This window comes from Sus scrofa, chromosome 18, assembly GCF_054392235.1.
Source record: "Sus scrofa isolate SSC_HxYL_T2T_F1_AM1 chromosome 18, Sscrofa_HxYL_maternal_Yorkshire_Landrace_v2.0, whole genome shotgun sequence".
Lineage (NCBI taxonomy): Eukaryota > Metazoa > Chordata > Mammalia > Artiodactyla > Suidae > Sus > Sus scrofa.
Window position 1 is genome coordinate 7,832,488 of NC_139400.1, and position 20,871 is coordinate 7,853,358.

Sequence of the window (20,871 nt, forward strand, 5' to 3'; positions counted from 1 at the left end):
GCATTCAGTGATGCTGCATGGAATGCACTACCTTCAATCGGGATGCATTGGGCCATGCTGCATAAAATCCACTGCATTTAATCGGGATGCATTGGGCCACGCTCCATGGAATCAACTGCATTCAATCATGCTGCATGGAATCCACTGCATTCAACCGGGATGCATTTTACCATGCTGCATGGAATGTACTGCATTCAATCACGCTGCATGGAATTCACTGCATTCCATTGGGATCCATTGTGCAACGATGCAGGGAATCCACTGCGTTCAATCAAAATCCATTGCACCACACTGCATGGAATCCACTGCATTCAATCGGGATCCATTAAGCCACGCTGCATGGAATACACTGGGTTCAATCGGGATGCATTTTACCATGCTGCATCGAATCCACTGCATTCAGTGACGCTGCATTGAATCCACTGCATTCAATCGGGATGCTTTGGGCCTCACTGCATATAATCCACTGCATTTAATCGGGATGCATTGGGGCTCACTGCATGGAATCTACTGCATTCAATCATGCTGCATGGAATCCACTGCATTCAATCATGCTGCATAAAATCCCCTGCATTTAATAGGGTTCAATTTCTCCATGCTGCATGGAATCCACTGCATTCAATCATGCTTCATTGCAACCAGTGCATTCAATCGGGTACCATAGGGCCACGCTTCATGGAATCCACTGCATTCAATCATGCTTCATTGCAACCCCTGCATTCAATCGGGAACCATAGGGCCATGCTGCATGGAATCCACTGCATTCAAACACGCTGCATGGAATCCACTGCATTCAATCGGGATGCTTTGGGCCATGCTGGATAATATCCACTGCATTCAATCGGGATTCATTGGGCCTCGCTGCCTGGAATCCACTGCATTCAATCATGCTGCATGGAATCCACTGCATTCAATCATGCTGCATAAAATCCACTGCATTCAATAGGGTTCCATTTCTTCACGCTGCATGGCATACACTGCATTCAAACACGCTGCATGCAATCCACTGCATTCAATCGAGATCCATTGGGCCACGCTGCATGGAATCCACTGCATTCAACCGGGATTCATTTATCCCCGCTGCATGGAATGCACTGCGTTCAATCGGGGTGCATTTTACCATGCTCCGTGGTCTTCACTGCATTCAATCATAATGCATGGAATCCACTGCATCAATCGGGATGGATTTTACCATGCTGCATGGAATCCACTGCATTCAGTGACGCTGCATGGAATCCACTGCAGTCAATCGGGATCCATTGTGCCACATTGCAGGGAAACCACTGCATTCAATCGACATCCATTGCGCCATGCTGCATGGAATCCACTGCATTCAATTGGGATTCATTGGGCCTCACTGCATGGAATACACTGCGTTCAATCGAGATCCATTGGGCCACGCTGCATGGAATCCACTGCGTTCAATCGGTATCCATTTAGCCATGCTTCATGGAATACACTGCGTTCAATCGGGATGCATTTTACCATGCTGCATGGAATCCACTGCATTCAGTGATGCTGCATGGAATGCACTACCTTCAATCGGGATGCTTTGGGCCATGCTGCATAAAATCCACTGCATTTAATCGGGATGCATTGGGCCACGCTCCATGGAATCAACTGCATTCAATCATGCTGCATGGAATCCACTGCATTTAACCGGGATGCATTTTACCATGCTGCATGGAATGTACTGCATTCAATCACGCTGCATGGAATTCACTGCATTCAATTGGGATCCATTGCGCCAAAATGCATGGAATCCACTGCGTTCGATCAAAATCCATTGCACCACACTGCATGGAATCCACTGCATTCAATCGGGATCCATTAAGCCACGCTGCATGGAATACACTGGGTTCAATGGGGATGCATTTTACCATGCTGCATCGAATCCACTGCATTCAGTGATGCCGCATGGAACCACTGCATTCAATCGGGATACTTTGGGCGTCGCTGCATAAAATCCACCTCATTTAATCGGGATGCATTGGGCCTCACTGCATGGAATCTACTGCATTCAATCATGCTGCATGGAATCCACTGCATTCAATCATGCTGCATAAAATCCCCTGCATTTAATAGGGTTCAATTTCTCCATGCTGCATGGAATCCACTGCATTCAATCATGCTTCATTGCAACCAGTGCATTCAATCGGGTACCATAGGGCCACGCTTCATGGAATCCACTGCATTCAATCATGCTTCATTGCAACCACTGCATTCAATCGGGAACCATTGGGCCATGCTGCATGGAATCCACTGCATTCAAACACGCTGCATGGAATCCACTGCATTCAATCGGGATGCTTTGGGCCATGCTGGATAATATCCACTGCATTCAATCGGGATTCATTGGGCCTCGCTGCCTGGAATCCACTGCATTCAATCATGCTGCATGGAATCAACTGCATTCAATAGGGTTCCATTTCTTCACGCTGCATGGAATACACTGCATTCAAACACGCTGCATGGAATCCACTGCATTCAATCGAGATCCATTGGGCCACGCTGCATGGAATCCACTGCATTCAATCGGGATCCATTTAACCCCGCTGCATGGAATACACTGCATCAATCGGGATGCATTTTACCATGCTGCATGGAATCCACTGCATTCAATGACACTGCATGGAATCCACTGCATTCACTCGGGATCCATTTAGCCATGCTGCATGTAATGCACTGCGTTCAATCGGGATGCATTTTACCATGCTGCATGGAATCCACTGCATTCAGTGATGCTGCATGGAATGCACTACCTTCAATCGGGATGCTTTGGGCCATGCTGCATAAAATCCACTGCATTTAATCGGGATGCATTGGGCCACGCTCCATGGAATCAACTGCATTCAATCAAGCTGGATGGAATCCACTGCATTTAATCGGGATGCATTTTACCATGCTGCATGGAATATACTGCATTCAATCACGCTGCATGGAATTCACTTCATTCAATTGGGATCCATTGCACCACGATGCATGGAATCCACTGCGTTCAATCAAAATCCATTGCACCACACTGCATGGAATCCACTGCAATCTCTCGAGATCCATTGGGCCACGCTGCATCGAATCCACTGCATTCAATCGGGATCCATTTAGCCACGCTGCATGGAATAGTCTTCGTTCAATCGGGATGCATTTAACCATGCTGCATCGAATCCACTGCATTCAGTGACGCTGCATGGAATCCACTGCATTTAATCGGGATGCATTGGGCCACGCTCCATGGAATCAACTGCATTCAATCAAGCTGGATGGAATCCACTGCATTTAATCGGGATGCATTTTACCATGCTGCATGGAATGTACTGCATTCAATCACGCTGCATGGAATTCACTGCATTCAATTGGGATCCATTGTGCAACGATGCATGGAATCCACTGCGTTCAATCAAAATCCATTGCACCACACTGCATGGAATCCACTGCATTCTCTCGAGATCCATTGGGCCACGCTGCATCGAATCCACTGCATTCAATCGGGATCCATTTAGCCACGCTGCATGGAATACACTGCGTTCAATCGGGATGCATTTAACCATGCTGCATCGAATCCACTGCATTCAGTGACGCTGCATGGAATCCACTGCATTCAATCGGGATGCTTTGGGCCTCGCTGCATAAAATCCACTGCATTTAATCGGGATGCATTGGGCCTCACTGCATGGAATCTACTGCCTTCAATCATGCTGCATGGAATCCACTGCATTCAATCATGCTGCATAAAATCCCCTGCATTTAATAGGGTTCAATTTCTCCATGCTGCATGGAATCCACTGCATTCAATCATGCTTCATTGCAACCAGTGCATTCAATCGGGTACCATAGGGCCACGCTTCATGGAATCCACTGCATTCAATCATGCTTCATTGCAACCACTGCATTCAATCGGGAACCATAGGGCCATGCTGCATGGAATCCACTGCATTCAAACACGCTGCATGGAATCCACTGCATTCAATCGGGATGCTTTGGGCCATGCTGGATAATATCCACTGCATTCAATCGGGATTCATTGGGCCTCGCTGCCTGGAATCCACTGCATTCAATCATGCTGCATGGAATCCACTGCATTCAATCATGCTGCATAAAATCCACTGCATTCAATAGGGTTCCATTTCTTCACGCTGCATGGCATACACTGCATTCAAACACGCTGCATGGATTCCACTGCATTCAATCGAGATCCATTGGGCCACGCTGCATGGAATCCACTGCATTCAATCGGGATCTATTTAACCCCGCTGCATGGAATGCACTGCGTTCAATCGGGATGCATTTTACCATGCTCCGTGGTTTTCACTGCATTCAATCATAATGCATGGAATCCACTACATCAATCGGGATGCATTTTACCATGCTGCATGGAATCCACTGCATTCAGTGATGCTGCATGGAATGCACTACCTTCAATCGGGATGCTTTGGGCCATGCTGCATAAAATCCACTGCATTTAATCGGGATGCATTGGGCCATGCTTTATGGAATCCACTGCATTCAATCATGCTTCATTGCAACCACTGCATTCAATCGGGAACCACTGGGCCATGCTGCATGGAATCCACTGCATTCAAACACGCTGCATGGAATCCACTGCATTCAATCGGGATGCTTTGGGCCATGCTGGATAATATCCACTGCATTCAATCGGGATTCATTGGGCCTCGCTGCCTGGAATCCACTGCATTGAATCATGCTGCATGGAATCCACTGCATTCAATAGGGTTCCATTTCTTCACGCTGCATGGAATACACTGCATTCAAACACGCTGCATGGACTCCACTGCATTCAATCGAGATCCATTGGGCCATGCTGCATGGAATCCACTGCATTCAATTGGGATACATTGTGCCACGATGCATGGAATTCACTGCAATCAATCAGAATCCACTGCACCACACTGCATGGAATCCACTGCATTCAATCGAGATCCACTGGGCCACCCTGAAAGGAATCCACTGCATTCAATCGGGATCCATTTAACCCCGCTGCATGGAATACACTGCGTTCAATCGGGATGCATTTTACCATGCTGCATGGAATCCACTGCATTCAATGACACTGCATGGAATCCACTGCATCAATCGGGATGCATTGCACCATGCTGCATGGAATCCACTTCATTCAATGACACTGCATGGAATCCACTGCAGTCAATCGGGATCCATTGTGCCACATTGCAGGGAAACCACTGCATTCAATAGACATCCATTGCACCATGCTGCATGGAATCCACTGCATTCAATTGGGATTCATTGGGCCTCACTGCATGGAATAAAATGCGTTCAATCAAGATCCATTGGGCCACGATGCATGGAGTGCACTGTGTTCAATCAAAATCCATTGCACCACACTGCATGGAATCCACTGCATTCTCTCGAGGTCCATTGGGCCACGCTGCATGGAATCCACTGCATTCAATCGGGATCCATTAAGCCACGCTGCATGGAATACACTGGGTTCAATCAGGATGCATTTTACCATGCTGCATCGAATCCACTGCATTCAGTGACGCTGCATGGAATCCACTGCATTCAATCATGCTGCATAAAATCCCCTGCATTTAATAGGGTTCAATTTCTCCATGCTGCATGGAATCCACTGCATTCAATCATGCTTCATTGCAACCAGTGCATTCAATCGGGTACCATAGGGCCACGCTTCATGGAATCCACTGCATTCAATCATGCTTCATTGCAACCCCTGCATTCAATCGGGAACCATTGGGCCATGCTGCATGGAATCCACTGCATTCAAACACGCTGCATGGAATCCACTGCATTCAATCGGGATGCTTTGGGCCATGCTGGATAATATCCACTGCATTCAATCGGGATTCATTGGGCCTCGCTGCCTGGAATCCACTGCATTCAATCATGCTGCATGGAATCCACTGCATTCAATAGGGTTCCATTTCTTCACGCTGCATGGCATACACTGCATTCAAACACGCTGCATGGAATCCACTGCATTCAATTGGGATCCATTGTGCCACGATGCATGGAATTCACTGCCATCAATCAGAATACACTGCATCACACTGCATGGAATCCACTGCATTCAACCGAGATCCATTGGGCCACACTGCATGGAATCCACTGCATTCAATCGGGATCCATTTAACCCCGCTGTATGGAATACACTGCATTCAATCGGGATGCATTTTACCATGCTGCATGGAATCCACTGCATTCAATGACACTGCATGGAATCCACTGCATCAATCGGGATGCATTTTACCATGCTGCATGGAATCCACTGCATTCAATGACACTGCATGGAATCCACGGCATCACTCGGGATGCATTTTACCATGCTGCATGTAATCCACTGCATTCAGTGACGCTGCATGGAATCCACTGCATTCAATCGGGATGCTTTGGGCCTCGCTGCATAAAATCCACTGCATTTAATCGGGATGCATTGGGCCACACTTCATGGAATCCACTGCATTCAATCATGCTTCATTGCAACCACTGCATTCAATCGGGAACCACTGGGCCATGCTGCATGGAATCCACTGCATTCAAACACGCTGCATGGAATCCACTGCATTCAATCGGGATGCTTTGGGCCATGCTGGATAATATCCACTGCATTCAATCGGGATTCATTGGGCCTCGCTGCCTGGAATCCACTGCATTGAATCATGCTGCATGGAATCCACTGCATTCAATAGGGTTCCATTTCTTCACGCTGCATGGAATACACTGCATTCAAACACGCTGCATGGACTCCACTGCATTCAATCGAGATCCATTGGGCCATGCTGCATGGAATCCACTGCATTCAATTGGGATACATTGTGCCACGATGCATGGAATTCACTGCAATCAATCAGAATCCACTGCACCACACTGCATGGAATCCACTGCATTCAATCGAGATCCACTGGGCCACGCTGAATGGAATCCACTGCATTCAATCGGGATCCATTTAACCCCGCTGCATGGAATACACTGCGTTCAATCGGGATGCATTTTACCATGCTGCATGGAATCCACTGCATTCAATGACACTGCATGGAATCCACTGCATCAATCGGGATGCATTGCACCATGCTGCATGGAATCCACTTCATTCAATGACACTGCATGGAATCCACTGCAGTCAATCGGGATCCATTGTGCCACATTGCAGGGAAACCACTGCATTCAATAGACATCCATTGCACCATGCTGCATGGAATCCACTGCATTCAATTGGGATTCATTGGGCCTCACTGCATGGAATAAAATGCGTTCAATCAAGATCCATTGGGCCACGATGCATGGAGTGCACTGCGTTCAATCAAAATCCATTGCACCACACTGCATGGAATCCACTGCATTCTCTCGAGGTCCATTGGGCCACGCTGCATGGAATCCACTGCATTCAATCGGGATCCATTAAGCCACGCTGCATGGAATACACTGGGTTCAATCAGGATGCATTTTACCATGCTGCATCGAATCCACTGCATTCAGTGACGCTGCATGGAATCCACTGCATTCAATCATGCTGCATAAAATCCCCTGCATTTAATAGGGTTCAATTTCTCCATGCTGCATGGAATCCACTGCATTCAATCATGCTTCATTGCAACCAGTGCATTCAATCGGGTACCATAGGGCCACGCTTCATGGAATCCACTGCATTCAATCATGCTTCATTGCAACCACTGCATTCAATAGGGAACCATTGGGCCATGCTGCATGGAATCCACTGCATTCAAACACGCTGCATGGAATCCACTGCATTCAATCGGGATGCTTTGGGCCATGCTGGATAATATCCACTGCATTCAATCGGGATTCATTGGGCCTCGCTGCCTGGAATCCACTGCATTCAATCATGCTGCATGGAATCCACTGCATTCAATAGGGTTCCATTTCTTCACGCTGCATGGCATACACTGCATTCAAACACGCTGCATGGAATCCACTGCATTCAATTGGGATCCATTGTGCCACGATGCATGGAATTCACTGCCATCAATCAGAATACACTGCATCACACTGCATGGAATCCACTGCATTCAACCGAGATCCATTGGGCCACACTGCATGGAATCCACTGCATTCAATCGGGATCCATTTAACCCCGCTGTATGGAATACACTGCATTCAATCGGGATGCATTTTACCATGCTGCATGGAATCCACTGCATTCAATGACACTGCATGGAATCCACTGCATCAATCGGGATGCATTTTACCATGCTGCATGGAATCCACTGCATTCAATGACACTGCATGGAATCCACGGCATCACTCGGGATGCATTTTACCATGCTGCATGTAATCCACTGCATTCAGTGACGCTGCATGGAATCCACTGCATTCAATCGGGATGCTTTGGGCCTCGCTGCATAAAATCCACTGCATTTAATCGGGATGCATTGGGCCACACTTCATGGAATCCACTGCATTCAATCATGCTTCATTGCAACCACTGCATTCAATCGGGAACCATTGGGCCATGCTGCATGGAATCCACTGCATTCAAACACGCTGCATGGAATCCACTGCATTCAATCGGGATGCTTTGGGCCATGCTGGATAATATCCACTGCATTCAATCGGGATTCATTGGGCCTCGCTGCCTGGAATCCACTGCATTGAATCATGCTGCATGGAATCCACTGCATTCAATAGGGTTCCATTTCTTCACGCTGCATGGAATACACTGCATTCAAACACGCTGCATGGAATCCACTGCATTCAATCGAGATCCATTGGGCCATGCTGCATGGAATCCACTGCATTCAATTGGGATACATTGTGCCACGATGCATGGAATTCACTGCAATCAATCAGAATCCACTGCACCACACTGCATGGAATCCACTGCATTCAATCGAGATCCACTGGGCCACGCTGAATGGAATCCACTGCATTCAATCGGGATCCATTTAACCCCGCTGCATGGAATACACTGCGTTCAATCGGGATGCATTTTACCATGCTGCATGGAATCCACTGCATTCAATGACACTGCATGGAATCCACTGCATCAATCGGGATGCATTGCACCATGCTGCATGGAATCCACTTCATTCAATGACACTGCATGGAATCCACTGCAGTCAATCGGGATCCATTGTGCCACATTGCAGGGAAACCACTGCATTCAATAGACATCCATTGCACCATGCTGCATGGAATCCACTGCATTCAATTGGGATTCATTGGGCCTCACTGCATGGAATAAAATGCGTTCAATCAAGATCCATTGGGCCACGATGCATGGAGTGCACTGTGTTCAATCAAAATCCATTGCACCACACTGCATGGAATCCACTGCATTCTCTCGAGGTCCATTGGGCCACGCTGCATGGAATCCACTGCATTCAATCGGGATCCATTAAGCCACGCTGCATGGAATACACTGGGTTCAATCAGGATGCATTTTACCATGCTGCATCGAATCCACTGCATTCAGTGACGCTGCATGGAATCCACTGCATTCAATCATGCTTCATTGCAACCAGTGCATTCAATCGGGTACCATAGGGCCACGCTTCATGGAATCCACTGCATTCAATCATGCTTCATTGCAACCACTGCATTCAATAGGGAACCATTGGGCCATGCTGCATGGAATCCACTGCATTCAAACACGCTGCATGGAATCCACTGCATTCAATCGGGATGCTTTGGGCCATGCTGGATAATATCCACTGCATTCAATCGGGATTCATTGGGCCTCGCTGCCTGGAATCCACTGCATTCAATCATGCTGCATGGAATCCACTGCATTCAATCATGCTGCATAAAATCCACTGCATTCAATAGGGTTCCATTTCTTCACGCTGCATGGCATACACTGCATTCAAACACGCTGCATGGAATCCACTGCATTCAATTGGGATCCATTGTGCCACGATGCATGGAATTCACTGCAATCAATCAGAATACACTGCACCACACTGCATGGAATCCACTGCATTCAATCGAGATCCATTGGGCCACGCTGCATGGAATCCACTGCATTCAATCGGGATCCATTTAACCCCGCTGTAAGGAATACACTGCGTTCAATCGGGATGCATTTTACCATGCTGCCTGGAATCCACTGCATTCAATGACACTGCATGGAATTCACTGCATCAATCGGGATGCATTTTACCATGCTGCATGGAATCCACTGCATTCAATGACACTGCATGCAATCCACTGCATCACTCGGGACGCATTTTACCATGCTGCATGGAATCCACTGCATTCAGTGACGCTGCATGGAACCCACTGCAGTCAATCGGGATCCATTGTGCCACATTGCAGGGATGCCACTGCATTCAATCGACATCCATTGCACCATGCTGCATGGAATCCACTGCATTCAATTGGGATCCATTGTGCCACATTGCAGTGAAACCACTGCATTCAATCGACATCCATTGCGCCAGGCTGCATGGAATCCGCTGCATTCAATTGGGATTCATTGGGCCTCACTGCATGGAATACACTGCGTTCAATCAAGATCCATTGGGCCACGCTGCATGGAATCCACAGCATTCAATCGGGATCCATTTAGCCATGCTTCATGGAATACACTGCGTTCAATCGGGATGCATTTTACCATGCTGCATGGAATCCACTGCATTCAGTGATGCTGCATGGAATGCACTACCTTCAATCGGGATGCTTTGGGCCATGCTGCATAAAATCCACTGCATTTAATCGGGATGCATTGGGCCACGCTCCATGGAATCAACTGCATTCAATCAAGCTGGATGGAATCCACTGCATTTAATCGGGATGCATTTTACCATGCTGCATGGAATATACTGCATTCAATCACGCTGCATGGAATTCACTTCATTCAATTGGGATCCATTGCACCACGATGCATGGAATCCACTGCGTTCAATCAAAATCCATTGCACCACACTGCATGGAATCCACTGCAATCTCTCGAGATCCATTGGGCCACGCTGCATCGAATCCACTGCATTCAATCGGGATCCATTTAGCCACGCTGCATGGAATAGTCTTCGTTCAATCGGGATGCATTTAACCATGCTGCATCGAATCCACTGCATTCAGTGACGCTGCATGGAATCCACTGCATTTAATCGGGATGCATTGGGCCACGCTCCATGGAATCAACTGCATTCAATCAAGCTGGATGGAATCCACTGCATTTAATCGGGATGCATTTTACCATGCTGCATGGAATGTACTGCATTCAATCACGCTGCATGGAATTCACTGCATTCAATTGGGATCCATTGTGCAACGATGCATGGAATCCACTGCGTTCAATCAAAATCCATTGCACCACACTGCATGGAATCCACTGCATTCTCTCGAGATCCATTGGGCCACGCTGCATCGAATCCACTGCATTCAATCGGGATCCATTTAGCCACGCTGCATGGAATACACTGCGTTCAATCGGGATGCATTTAACCATGCTGCATCGAATCCACTGCATTCAGTGACGTTGCATGGAATCCACTGCATTCAATCGGGATGCTTTGGGCCTCGCTGCATAAGATCCACTGCATTTAATCGGGATGCATTGGGCCTCACTGCATGGAATCTACTGCATTCAATCATGCTGCATGGTATCCACTGCATTCAATCATGCTGCATAAAATCCCCTGCATTTAATAGGGTTCAATTTCTCCATGCTGCATGGAATCCACTGCATTCAATCATGCTTCATTGCAACCAGTGCATTCAATCGGGTACCATAGGGCCACGCTTCATGGAATCCACTGCATTCAATCATGCTTCATTGCAACCACTGCATTCAATCGGGAACCATAGGGCCATGCTGCATGGAATCCACTGCATTCAAACACGCTGCATGGAATCCACTGCATTCAATCGGGATGCTTTGGGCCATGCTGGATAATATCCACTGCATTCAATCGGGATTCATTGGGCCTCGCTGCCTGGAATCCACTGCATTCAATCATGCTGCATGGAATCCACTGCATTCAATCATGCTGCATAAAATCCACTGCATTCAATAGGGTTCCATTACTTCATGCTGCATGGCATACACTGCATTCAAACACGCTGCATGGATACCACTGCATTCAATCGAGATCCATTGGGCCACGCTGCATGGAATCCACTGCATTCAATCGGGATCCATTTAACCCCGCTGCATGGAATGCACTGCGTTCAATCGGGATGCATTTTACCATGCTCCGTGGTTTTCACTGCATTCAATCATAATGCATGGAAATCACTGCATCAATCGGGATGCATTTTACCATGCTGCATGGAATCCACTGCATTCAGTGATGCTGCATGGAATGCACTACCTTCAATCGGGATGCTTTGGGCCATGCTGCATAAAATCCACTGCATTTAATCGGGATGCATTGGGCCACGCTCCATGGAATCAACTGCATTCAATCATGCTGCATGGAATCCACTGCATTCAACCGGGATGCATTTTACCATGCTGCATGGAATGTACTGCATTCAATCACGCTGCATGGAATTCACTGCATTCCATTGGGATCCATTGTGCAACGATGCAGGGAATCCACTGCGTTCAATCAAAATCCATTGCACCACACTGCATGGAATCCACTGCATTCAATCGGGATCCATTAAGCCACGCTGAATGGAATACACTGGGTTCAATCGGGATGCATTTTACCATGCTGCATCGAATCCACTGCATTCAGTGACGCTGCATTGAATCCACTGCATTCAATCGGGATGCTTTGGGCCTCACTGCATATAATCCACTGCATTTAATCGGGATGCATTGGGGCTCACTGCATGGAATCTACTGCATTCAATCATGCTGCATGGAATCCACTGCATTCAATCATGCTGCATAAAATCCCCTGCATTTAATAGGGTTCAATTTCTCCATGCTGCATGGAATCCACTGCATTCAATCATGCTTCATTGCAACCAGTGCATTCAATCGGGTACCATAGGGCCACGCTTCATGGAATCCACTGCATTCAATCATGCTTCATTGCAACCCCTGCATTCAATCGGGAACCATAGGGCCATGCTGCATGGAATCCACTGCATTCAAACACGCTGCATGGAATCCACTGCATTCAATCGGGATGCTTTGGGCCATGCTGGATAATATCCACTGCATTCAATCGGGATTCATTGGGCCTCGCTGCCTGGAATCCACTGCATTCAATCATGCTGCATGGAATCCACTGCATTCAATCATGCTGCATAAAATCCACTGCATTCAATAGGGTTCCATTTCTTCACGCTGCATGGCATACACTGCATTCAAACACGCTGCATGCAATCCACTGCATTCAATCGAGATCCATTGGGCCACGCTGCATGGAATCCACTGCATTCAACCGGGATTCATTTATCCCCGCTGCATGGAATGCACTGCGTTCAATCGGGGTGCATTTTACCATGCTCCGTGGTCTTCACTGCATTCAATCATAATGCATGGAATCCACTGCATCAATCGGGATGGATTTTACCATGCTGCATGGAATCCACTGCATTCAGTGACGCTGCATGGAATCCACTGCAGTCAATCGGGATCCATTGTGCCACATTGCAGGGAAACCACTGCATTCAATCGACATCCATTGCGCCATGCTGCATGGAATCCACTGCATTCAATTGGGATTCATTGGGCCTCACTGCATGGAATACACTGCGTTCAATCGAGATCCATTGGGCCACGCTGCATGGAATCCACTGCGTTCAATCGGGATCCATTTAGCCATGCTTCATGGAATACACTGCGTTCAATCGGGATGCATTTTACCATGCTGCATGGAATCCACTGCATTCAGTGATGCTGCATGGAATGCACTACCTTCAATCGGGATGCTTTGGGCCATGCTGCATAAAATCCACTGCATTTAATCGGGATGCATTGGGCCACGCTCCATGGAATCAACTGCATTCAATCATGCTGCATGGAATCCACTGCATTTAACCGGGATGCATTTTACCATGCTGCATGGAATGTACTGCATTCAATCACGCTGCATGGAATTCACTGCATTCAATTGGGATCCATTGCGCCAAAATGCATGGAATCCACTGCGTTCGATCAAAATCCATTGCACCACACTGCATGGAATCCACTGCATTCAATCGGGATCCATTAAGCCACGCTGCATGGAATACACTGGGTTCAATGGGGATGCATTTTACCATGCTGCATCGAATCCACTGCATTCAGTGATGCCGCATGGAACCACTGCATTCAATCGGGATACTTTGGGCGTCGCTGCATAAAATCCACCTCATTTAATCGGGATGCATTGGGCCTCACTGCATGGAATCTACTGCATTCAATCATGCTGCATGGAATCCACTGCATTCAATCATGCTGCATAAAATCCCCTGCATTTAATAGGGTTCAATTTCTCCATGCTGCATGGAATCCACTGCATTCAATCATGCTTCATTGCAACCAGTGCATTCAATCGGGTACCATAGGGCCACGCTTCATGGAATCCACTGCATTCAATCATGCTTCATTGCAACCACTGCATTCAATCGGGAACCATTGGGCCATGCTGCATGGAATCCACTGCATTCAAACACGCTGCATGGAATCCACTGCATTCAATCGGGATGCTTTGGGCCATGCTGGATAATATCCACTGCATTCAATCGGGATTCATTGGGCCTCGCTGCCTGGAATCCACTGCATTCAATCATGCTGCATAAAATCCACTGCATTCAATAGGGTTCCATTTCTTCACGCTGCATGGAATACACTGCATTCAAACACGCTGCATGGAATCCACTGCATTCAATCGAGATCCATTGGGCCACGCTGCATGGAATCCACTGCATTCAATCGGGATCCATTTAACCCCGCTGCATGGAATGCACTGCGTTCAATCGGGATGCATTTTACCATGCTCCGTGGTTTTCACTGCATTCAATCATAATGCATGGAATCCACTGCATCAATCGGGATGCATTTTACCATGATGCATGGAATCCACTGCATTCAGTGATGCTGCATGGAATGCACTACCTTCAATCGGGATGCTTTGGGCCATGCTGCATAAAATCCACTGCATTTAATCGGGATGCATTGGGCCACGCTCCATGGAATCAACTGCATTCAATCATGCTGCATGGAATCCACTGCATTCAACCGGGATGCATTTTACCATGATGCATGGAATGTACTGCATTCAATCACGCTGCATGGAATTCACTGCATTCCATTGGGATCCATTGTGCAACGATGCAGGGAATCCACTGCGTTCAATCAAAATCCATTGCACCACACTGCATGGAATCCACTGCATTCAATCGGGATCCATTAAGCCACGCTGCATGGAATACACTGGGTTCAATCGGGATGCATTTTACCATGCTGCATCGAATCCACTGCATTCAGTGACGCTGCATTGAATCCACTGCATTCAATCGGGATGCTTTGGGCCTCACTGCATATAATCCACTGCATTTAATCGGGATGCATTGGGGCTCACTGCATGGAATCTACTGCATTCAATCATGCTGCATGGAATCCACTGCATTCAATCATGCTGCATAAAATCCCCTGCATTTAATAGGGTTCAATTTCTCCATGCTGCATGGAATCCACTGCATTCAATCATGCTTCATTGCAACCAGTGCATTCAATCGGGTACCATAGGGCCACGCTTCATGGAATCCACTGCATTCAATCATGCTTCATTGCAACCCCTGCATTCAATCGGGAACCATAGGGCCATGCTGCATGGAATCCACTGCATTCAAACACGCTGCATGGAATCCACTGCATTCAATCGGGATGCTTTGGGCCATGCTGGATAATATCCACTGCATTCAATCGGGATTCATTGGGCCTCGCTGCCTGGAATCCACTGCATTCAATCATGCTGCATGGAATCCACTGCATTCAATCATGCTGCATAAAATCCACTGCATTCAATAGGGTTCCATTTCTTCACGCTGCATGGCATACACTGCATTCAAACACGCTGCATGCAATCCACTGCATTCAATCGAGATCCATTGGGCCACGCTGCATGGAATCCACTGCATTCAACCGGGATTCATTTATCCCCGCTGCATGGAATGCACTGCGTTCAATCGGGGTGCATTTTACCATGCTCCGTGGTCTTCACTGCATTCAATCATAATGCATGGAATCCACTGCATCAATCGGGATGGATTTTACCATGCTGCATGGAATCCACTGCATTCAGTGACGCTGCATGGAATCCACTGCAGTCAATCGGGATCCATTGTGCCACATTGCAGGGAAACCACTGCATTCAATCGACATCCATTGCGCCATGCTGCATGGAATCCACTGCATTCAATTGGGATTCATTGGGCCTCACTGCAGGGAATACACTGCGTTCAATCGAGATCCATTGGGCCACGCTGCATGGAATCCACTGCGTTCAATCGGTATCCATTTAGCCATGCTTCATGGAATACACTGCGTTCAATCGGGATGCATTTTACCATGCTGCATGGAATCCACTGCATTCAGTGATGCTGCATGGAATGCACTACCTTCAATCGGGATGCTTTGGGCCATGCTGCATAAAATCCACTGCATTTAATCGGGATGCATTGGGCCACGCTCCATGGAATCAACTGCATTCAATCATGCTGCATGGAATCCACTGCATTTAACCGGGATGCATTTTACCATGCTGCATGGAATGTACTGCATTCAATCACGCTGCATGGAATTCACTGCATTCAATTGGGATCCATTGCGCCAAAATGCATGGAATCCACTGCGTTCGATCAAAATCCATTGCACCACACTGCATGGAATCCACTGCATTCAATCGGGATCCATTAAGCCACGCTGCATGGAATACACTGGGTTCAATGGGGATGCATTTTACCATGCTGCATCGAATCCACTGCATTCAGTGATGCCGCATGGAACCACTGCATTCAATCGGGATACTTTGGGCGTCGCTGCATAAAATCCACCTCATTTAATCGGGATGCATTGGGCCTCACTGCATGGAATCTACTGCATTCAATCATGCTGCATGGAATCCACTGCATTCAATCATGCTGCATAAAATCCCCTGCATTTAATAGGGTTCAATTTCTCCATGCTGCATGGAATCCACTGCATTCAATCATGCTTCATTGCAACCAGTGCATTCAATCGGGTACCATAGGGCCACGCTTCATGGAATCCACTGCATTCAATCATGCTTCATTGCAACCACTGCATTCAATCGGGAACCATTGGGCCATGCTGCATGGAATCCACTGCATTCAAACACGCTGCATGGAATCCACTGCATTCAATCGGGATGCTTTGGGCCATGCTGGATAATATCCACTGCATTCAATCGGGATTCATTGGGCCTCGCTGCCTGGAATCCACTGCATTCAATCATGCTGCATGGAATCAACTGCATTCAATAGGGTTCCATTTCTTCACGCTGCATGGAATACACTGCATTCAAACACGCTGCATGGAATCCACTGCATTCAATCGAGATCCATTGGGCCACGCTGCATGGAATCCACTGCATTCAATCGGGATCCATTTAACCCCGCTGCATGGAATACACTGCATCAATCGGGATGCATTTTACCATGCTGCATGGAATCCACTGCATTCAATGACACTGCATGGAATCCACTGCATTCACTCGGGATCCATTTAGCCATGCTGCATGTAATGCACTGCGTTCAATCGGGATGCATTTTACCATGCTGCATGGAATCCACTGCATTCAGTGATGCTGCATGGAATGCACTACCATCAATCGGGATGCTTTGGGCCATGCTGCATAAAATCCACTGCATTTAATCGGGATGCATTGGGCCACGCTCCATGGAATCAACTGCATTCAATCAAGCTGGATGGAATCCACTGCATTTAATCGGGATGCATTTTACCATGCTGCATGGAATATACTGCATTCAATCACGCTGCATGGAATTCACTTCATTCAATTGGGATCCATTGCACCACGATGCATGGAATCCACTGCGTTCAATCAAAATCCATTGCACCACACTGCATGGAATCCACTGCAATCTCTCGAGATCCATTGGGCCACGCTGCATCGAATCCACTGCATTCAATCGGGATCCATTTAGCCACGCTGCATGGAATAGTCTTCGTTCAATCGGGATGCATTTAACCATGCTGCATCGAATCCACTGCATTCAGTGACGCTGCATGGAATCCACTGCATTTAATCGGGATGCATTGGGCCACGCTCCATGGAATCAACTGCATTCAATCAAGCTGGATGGAATCCACTGCATTTAATCGGGATGCATTTTACCATGCTGCATGGAATGTACTGCATTCAATCACGCTGCATGGAATTCACTGCATTCAATTGGGATCCATTGTGCAACGATGCATGGAATCCACTGCGTTCAATCAAAATCCATTGCACCACACTGCATGGAATCCACTGCATTCTCTCGAGATCCATTGGGCCACGCTGCATGGAATCCACTGCATTCAATCGGGATCCATTTAGCCACGCTGCATGGAATACACTGCGTTCAATCGGGATGCATTTAACCATGCTGCATCGAATCCACTGCATTCAGTGACGCTGCATGGAATCCACTGCATTCAATCGGGATGCTTTGGGCCTCGCTGCATAAAATCCACTGCATTTAATCGGGATGCATTGGGCCTCACTGCATGGAATCTACTGCCTTCAATCATGCTGCATGGAATCCACTGCATTCAATCATGCTGCATAAAATCCCCTGCATTTAATAGGGTTCAATTTCTCCATGCTGCATGGAATCCACTGCATTCAATCATGCTTCATTGCAACCAGTGCATTCAATCGGGTACCATAGGGCCACGCTTCATGGAATCCACTGCATTCAATCATGCTTCATTGCAACCACTGCATTCAATCGGGAACCATAGGGCCATGCTGCATGGAATCCACTGCATTCAAACACGCTGCATGGAATCCACTGCATTCAATCGGGATGCTTTGGGCCATGCTGGATAATATCCACTGCATTCAATCGGGATTCATTGGGCCTCGCTGCCTGGAATCCACTGCATTCAATCATGCTGCATGGAATCCACTGCATTCAATCATGCTGCATAAAATCCACTGCTTTCAATAGGGTTCCATTTCTTCACGCTGCATGGCATACACTGCATTCAAACACGCTGCATGGATTCCACTGCATTCAATCGAGATCCATTGGGCCACGCTGCATGGAATCCACTGCATTCAATCGGGATCTATTTAACCCCGCTGCATGGAATGCACTGCGTTCAATCGGGATGCATTTTACCATGCTCCGTGGTTTTCACTGCATTCAATCATAATGCATGGAATCCACTACATCAATCGGGATGCATTTTACCATGCTGCATGGAATCCACTGCATTCAGTGATGCTGCATGGAATGCACTACCTTCAATCGGGATGCTTTGGGCCATGCTGCATAAAATCCACTGCATTTAATCGGGATGCATTGGGCCATGCTTTATGGAATCCACTGCATTCAATCATGCTTCATTGCAACCACTGCATTCAATCGGGAACCACTGGGCCATGCTGCATGGAATCCACTGCATTCAAACACGCTGCATGGAATCCACTGCATTCAATCGGGATGCTTTGGGCCATGCTGGATAATATCCACTGCATTCAATCGGGATTCATTGGGCCTCGCTGCCTGGAATCCACTGCATTGAATCATGCTGCATGGAATCCACTGCATTCAATAGGGTTCCATTTCTTCACGCTGCATGGAATACACTGCATTCAAACACGCTGCATGGACTCCACTGCATTCAATCGAGATCCATTGGGCCATGCTGCATGGAATCCACTGCATTCAATTGGGATACATTGTGCCACGATGCATGGAATTCACTGCAATCAATCAGAATCCACTGCACCACACTGCATGGAATCCACTGCATTCAATCGAGATCCACTGGGCCACCCTGAAAGGAATCCACTGCATTCAATCGGGATCCATTTAACCCCGCTGCATGGAATACACTGCGTTCAATCGGGATGCATTTTACCATGCTGCATGGAATCCACTGCATTCAATGACACTGCATGGAATCCACTGCATCAATCGGGATGCATTGCACCATGCTGCATGGAATCCACTTCATTCAATGACACTGCATGGAATCCACTGCAGTCAATCGGGATCCATTGTGCCACATTGCAGGGAAACCACTGCATTCAATAGACATCCATTGCACCATGCTGCATGGAATCCACTGCATTCAATTGGGATTCATTGGGCCTCACTGCATGGAATAAAATGCGTTCAATCAAGATCCATTGGGCCACGATGCATGGAGTGCACTGTGTTCAATCAAAATCCATTGCACCACACTGCATGGAATCCACTGCATTCTCTCGAGGTCCATTGGGCCACGCTGCATGGAATCCACTGCATTCAATCGGGATCCATTAAGCCACGCTGCATGGAATACACTGGGTTCAATCAGGATGCATTTTACCATGCTGCATCGAATCCACTGCATTCAGTGACGCTGCATGGAATCCACTGCATTCAATCATGCTGCATAAAATCCCCTGCATTTAATAGGGTTCAATTTCTCCATGCTGCATGGAATCCACTGCATTCAATCATGCTTCATTGCAACCAGTGCATTCAATCGGGTACCATAGGGCCACGCTTCATGGAATCCACTGCATTCAATCATGCTTCATTGCAACCCCTGCATTCAATCGGGAACCATTGGGCCATGCTGCATGGAATCCACTGCATTCAAACACGCTGCATGGAATCCACTGCATTCAATCGGGATGCTTTGGGCCATGCTGGATAATATCCACTGCATTCAATCGGGATTCATTGGGCCTCGCTGCCTGGAATCCACTGCATTCAATCATGCTGCATGGAATCCACTGCATTCAATAGGGTTCCATTTCTTCACGCTGCATGGCATAC